Source organism: Cyprinus carpio, chromosome A1 (assembly GCF_018340385.1).
Source record: "Cyprinus carpio isolate SPL01 chromosome A1, ASM1834038v1, whole genome shotgun sequence".
In the NCBI taxonomy this organism is placed as follows: domain Eukaryota; kingdom Metazoa; phylum Chordata; class Actinopteri; order Cypriniformes; family Cyprinidae; genus Cyprinus; species Cyprinus carpio.
Window position 1 is genome coordinate 14,490,796 of NC_056572.1, and position 6,196 is coordinate 14,496,991.

General features: G+C 42.4%; 1 pseudogene; it reads left to right on the forward strand.

The window, feature by feature from the left end:
• The first annotated feature begins 1,585 nt into the window (after positions 1-1,585).
• Positions 1,586-4,010, forward strand: LOC109047602 (annotated as a pseudogene).
• The last annotated feature ends 2,186 nt before the right edge of the window (positions 4,011-6,196 follow it).

The window sequence follows — 6,196 nt, forward strand, 5'->3', positions numbered from 1 at the left end:
CATCATTATTCCAGTCTTCAGTGTCACATGATCCTTCAGAAACCATTCTGATATGCTGATTTGCAGCTCAAGAAATGTGATTTATCAGTATTGTTGTTGTTGTTGTTGTTTTTTTTTTTTTTTTTTTTTATGTAGAAACTTTGACGTTATTTTTCAGGATTACAGCATTTATTAGCAATAGAAATCTTTCATAACATTATAAATGTCTTCAGTCACTTTTGACCAATTTAATGCATCCTTGCTGAATTAAAGTAATGTTTCTTTAAAAAAAACAAAAAATATTAATTATAAAGAAAAAAAAAAGAAAAAAACGACTCCAAACTATTGGCAGTGTGTACTGAAATTGGATGATGAAGGTTTTGATGGTGCATCAAGTTCCTCCTGGAATAGTTACTATTTTCTATTGCCCATGTGTAACTCTGAATGAATCCTTGAGCAATATTCTGCCGTTTTCTTGATTCTGCTGTTTTGCACCCTCACTCCATGTGTCATTTCTTCACACTGATCTATAGCTGCCGCAGATGTGGAATCAGTAATGCACTTTGTCAAGCATTTGTCCTTTGATATTTGCAGAGCTTCTCTCAGCACCAGAGCTCATGTTCTCATGCATTTTGCCTTGAGCCACTTTATGCAGCAGTTCTCTGTGGACTCATGGACAAACGCTTCACTCACACTGTCTGTTTGCTCGCAGCCTTATAATGCGATTAATGCCATGGAGCTCATATAAAACCAATACTGTGACTGTCTTAATGTGATCCTGCATGGTCATAATTAGTAATCATGTTCACATGCAGGTTTAACTGTGCTTTAAATGCACTTCTTTCACTCTGATGAAGGTGTGCATGAGCTGTAAATGGATGACATGTTTATGCTTTCATAAAATGATAATATCAGTTCAATAAATAAATATATTGCCAATTTTGACCATAAAGTCTTATAGTTCAACCATAGTAAACAACCTAAAGTCAACTCAAATAATGATTAAAATTAATCTCATCACTTATCACATCACTCATTACATCTGCATCAGTGCATCTGCATCATGTATCTTTCACCTTCATATCTGGTTTAGCCAGTGACTCCCAGGAATAGACTGGTTGGCAACCAAGAACAGATTGGTGACAACTGGAAAGACAGTTGACAGCCGGAAAGACAGCTCTTGGGGCAGGAAGGGCCAGCCACCCAACCTGAATCTCCCGTGGGGGAGAAACCCAAAATTGCTACGGAAAAGCCTTCTGAGAAATACCCCCAGGGGAGTCCAAGAGAGGGTGAGAATGAGAACCCTAACAGGATGGACTTAATGGTATCGACTCATGCAAATGGAAATTCTACAATGAAAGCAAGATGCATCTGCAGAAAAGTATGTAAGAATCTGCATGGCCTACAGATACATCAGGCAAGGATGAAATGCACAGAGTGGGAGAACGTACTGCAGCACACAGGATCTGATTCTGATGAGACGCAGGAGGAGCCCAGCCAGGAGTCAACACACAGAGCCCATTCCCTCCAAGCAGTAGAGCCCTCCTATTCCTGCAGAGTAGTTCCAAAGAAGCGGATCAAGTGACCTACATCTTACAGCCAAACAATGTGGTCACAGTTTGACACTGATGTTTGCGAGATCCTGAAAGCTATGGCTAAAGGCGAAGTGGACAGCCAGCTTGAGGCCATGACAGTGGTCATTGTCAGCTATGCGGCTGAGAGATTTGGCCATGTCGAGAGTAGAAACACCAAGCTCACCTACTCTAGGAACTGTAGAGCCATAAAGACATACCAACTGCGACATTTGGCTTTATTATGAGAGAGCCCAGCTGGATAGAGGTTCAGGAAGTGGTAAGAAGAGCCAGATCAGCGTCCGCTCCAGGGCCTAGCGGTGTCCCATACATTGTGTACAAGCACTGCCCGCAACTTCTTCGGCACCTGTGGAAGAGTCTGAGGGTGATCTGGCGCAGGGGAAGAGTCAACAGGCAGTGGAGATGTGCAGAAGGCATATTGATCCACAAGGAAGAGAGTTCAATCAACATCAGTCAGTTTAGAGTTATCTCACTGCAAAGTGTCGAAGGCAAGATTTTCTTCAGCATCGTGTCACGATGACTAACTGAATTCCTCCTGAAGAACAACTATATTGATACTTCTGTGCAAAAGGGTGGAATTCCAGGAGTGCCTGGCTGTTTGAAACACACGGAAGTCATTACACAACTCATCAGGGAGGCGCGAGAAGGAAAATGAGACCTCACTATATTATGGTTGGACCTTGCTAACGCATATGGATCCATACCTCACAATATTATTGTGCTTGCCCTCCAATGACATCATGCTCCCAGCAAAATTATGGACCTTATCCTGGACTATTACAGCAATTTCAGTCTAAGAGTCACTGCTGGATCAGGTACATCAGACTGGAATCGACTAGAAAAATGCATAATTACAGGTTGTACCATCTCAGTCATCCTCTTTGCCCTCGCCATAAACATGATTGTCAAGTTAGCAGAGGTGGAGTGCAGATACCCTGTGATGAAAACGGGAGTGCGAAAGCCCCCCATAAGAGCCTTTATGGATGACCTGACTGTCACAACTACATCTGTCCTGGGCAGTATGTGGATTCTTCAAGGGCTAGAAAAACTCATTAACTCACTGAACGGAGCCACTATTCTATCCATTACTGAGCAGCCAGTCAAGAGCATTGGTTAGATCTTTGACTGTAGCCTCAAAAACTCTGCCTCCATCCAGAAAGCTAGTAAAGAGCTGGAGACTTGGCTTAGTAAGGTGGACAAATCAGGTCTTCCAGGGAGGTTTTAGGCCTGGATTTATCAGCATTCTATCCTGCCCTGGATCCTGTGGCCCTTGCAAGTGTATGAGGTGCCCATATCAACTATTGAGGCCCTGGAGAGAAAGATCAGCAGCTATCTGCAAAGGTGGCTTGGTCTTGGTACTTGCAGTCTGAGCAGTGCTGCTTTGTATGGCACCAGCAATGTCCTGCAACTCCTGATTAGCAGCCTCATTGAAGAGTTCATGGTGGCAAGAACACGGGACGTATGGCAGGATGGAGAGTCCAGAGATCCAAAGGTGGCAGCAGCTGGCATACAGGTGCTAACAGGCAGAACAGGCAGGAAATTGAGAAAAAACGTTGGAAGTGGCAGAGTCACGTCTGATGCACAAGGCGTTGGTGGGGCCCACAGCAACAGGGTGTGCAGGCTACTTGGCTGCTTGGCTACTTCCAGGTTATGAGAGTCGACAATGCTCAAGGTAAAGAACGTCAGCATCTTGTTCAAGGGGAAGTACGGGGAGGCGTGGAGGAAATAAGGGCTGGTAGGATGGTGGGAATGGGGCAGCAAGGAGCTTGGACTAAATGTGATAACATTTAGCAACATAAGATTACTTGGGCTGACATTTGGAAAAAAGCCTTCCATCCAATCAGGTTCTTAAACCAAACCATTCACAATGTCTTGCCAAGTCCACCAAACCTCCACATTTGGGGTAAAAGTGAGATCTGCCTGCCCCCTCTGTTCAGGAAAGGGATAACTAGAACATCTCCTTAGGAGCTGCCCAAAATCCCCTGGAGAAGGGCGCTATTACTGGCGCCACGACCAGGTGCTTAAGGCAGTTGCTGAGAGCATCGCCACAGCCATCAAGGCCATCAAGGGCCACCACCATAAGCCAAAGAACATCAAGTTCCTCAGAGCTGGAGAGAAGCCCACCCACAGCTGAGAGTAAAGTCTGGTCTCCACGCAGCTGCTACTGACTGTCAACTGGAAGTGGATCTTGACAAATGACTGAAGATCCCAACCAGAATAACATCTACACAGCTTCATCCAGCCATGGTTATTGTCTGCTGCAGAGGTTTTGCAGGGCGGTCACTCTGCAAAGCATTTGCGCCTCTATGTATCACCAGGGAGTTGAAAAGAAAGGCAATCAGATCTGCAACTGAAGCTGCAGAGAAAGCCACTAGGTGGCTTTGGATTAAGAGGGCAGAACTGTGGGCAGTTGGTGCTGGGACACAGGCCGGGATCTGATCAACCCCGGTTGGGTCACCTGGGCGGGGGTGTCTGATGTGGAAAGACCAGAAACACCCAATGACCCCAGGATACATCACTGATAATGTGTCCCAGTGCATCCGCGTGATGTTTCTTTCACCTATCGGCTTAAAATGTGTCTCATCAAGTCAGAATTTGAGGTAGCAATCTGTTTTATAATGCTTGCCTTGTAAATTAAGACCTTGTAAATTTTGAAGCTGTTTTACATTTTTGCTCGAGTGCTCACCACTTGCTTTTCAAAGCTGTCAGAAATGGATCCAGGACTTTGATTCTATTCCAAGATGCTTCCAGCAGCTTGACCAAATGTTAAATGATTTGTATTTTATCAAATCTGACCATCACATTCAAATTCACCCCATAAAACACCTCATATGTAACCAGAAACAACTCAACATTCTTCGAGGGATATTTTACAAAAAATCATTTGTTTAAAGGGGTCAAATGATGCAATTTCAAGATTTCCTTTCTCTTTGGAGTGTTACAAGCTCTTGGTGCATAAAGAAGATATGTAAAGTTGCAAAGTCTAAAGTCTCAACCCCAAAGAGATATTATTTATAAAAGTTAAGAGTCAACCACACCCCCTAAAACGGCTCGTTCTAACACGCCCTCACATGTCTATGTCACTATGTGGAAAATTTGCATAACACCGCCCAAATGTTCACGCAAAGAAAGAAGGCGTAACTTTGATTCTTGCTGTTGCCGCCAGCGCCATGTTGTGTAGACGCTGTTTCGTTGTAAAAAGCGAAAATAATTTGTTTGGCCTTCCAAAAGAGGACATAACTAGAAATCAGTGGTTAAGTTGTTTTTACAACACTGATCCAAAACAGTTCAACCAAAATATTTAGTGTGCAGCACATTTTATGGAAGACTGTTTCCTGATCCTGGGAGAGAAGACTACAGTGCCGGCTGTTCTGACTCACAATCTGTAAGTACGTTTACATATGTAAAGGAATTGCCACTGATGATTCAAACGCCAGTTTTGAGCAGCGGTTCTCAATTCCGGTCCTCGCTCCCCACTGCTCTGCACATTTTGTGTGTTTCTCTTATCGCTTCAGAAGTTTGTTGTATTCGAACGTAAGTAACCTGCGAAGTGGACATCACAGAATATTCTGCCATGATTCCAGTTTGAAGCAAATTGTATGATCCATTCAAAGTGAACTGAAGTGTGCAAGAAGTGAATTTAAATTGTATTTATTTACAGAGGTATATGATGTCACACTTGTCTGTGTGTGAAGATGTTGCGCTGTGCAAATCCATGAATGAATGTTCTGAAGTGAGGTACACTTCAACAGATTTCCCCTGCTCAGGGAGTAGGGAGCAATGAGCACTGTGTATGGACCATATCAATGGGAAAACAGTTCATGCACGGAGCTCACTTCTAACGAGCTAGTTATCTGAATCAGGTGTGTTAACAAAGAGAGACGTGTGAAATATGCAGAGCTGGGGGGTGCGAGGACTGGAATTGAGAACCGCTGGTGTAGAGTAGGGTAGTAGTAGTTTTATTGTTTTTGTCTTCTCACCGGTGTTCTGACTGAGACACGCATCACAGTATGACAAGGGGCGTAACATTTCGGTTACACGCTTGAGGCATTCGGCCAATCACAAAGCACTGGATAGCTGGCCATTCAGAGCACACCTCGCTTTTCAGATTGATGAGCTTTGTAAAAAACAACACGTTTCAGAAAGGCGGGGCATAGGGGAGAAACAGTAATGTACAGTATGTGGAAAATAATTTTTTTTTTTTTTTTTTACTTAAACCACATAAACACATTTAATTACACCAAATACACAAAATAATTGTCTTTTTAGCAACATCTTATGACCCCTTTAAAAAGTTGCTTTAAAAAGTATATGGAGTATATGTTTTACAAGTAATATTATAATATAAGTATTACTGAAGTAATATACTTTAAAATAATATATTTAAGTGCAAACTGAACATAATGTTTTTGGACACTTAATTGCATATTAATTGCAGTTAAATGAAAAGGTATCATAATTTAAGTTTATATTAAGTGCAGTTTATATTACATTTTTATTAAAAGCTGAACTTTAGAGTGGTTTAGTCACTTATGTAGGACTTAAGTACATCTTTATATCTTATTTCATAAATATTTCTATTGTCTTTTTAATATGGTTAAAGTTAACTGCCGAATGTACTGTTA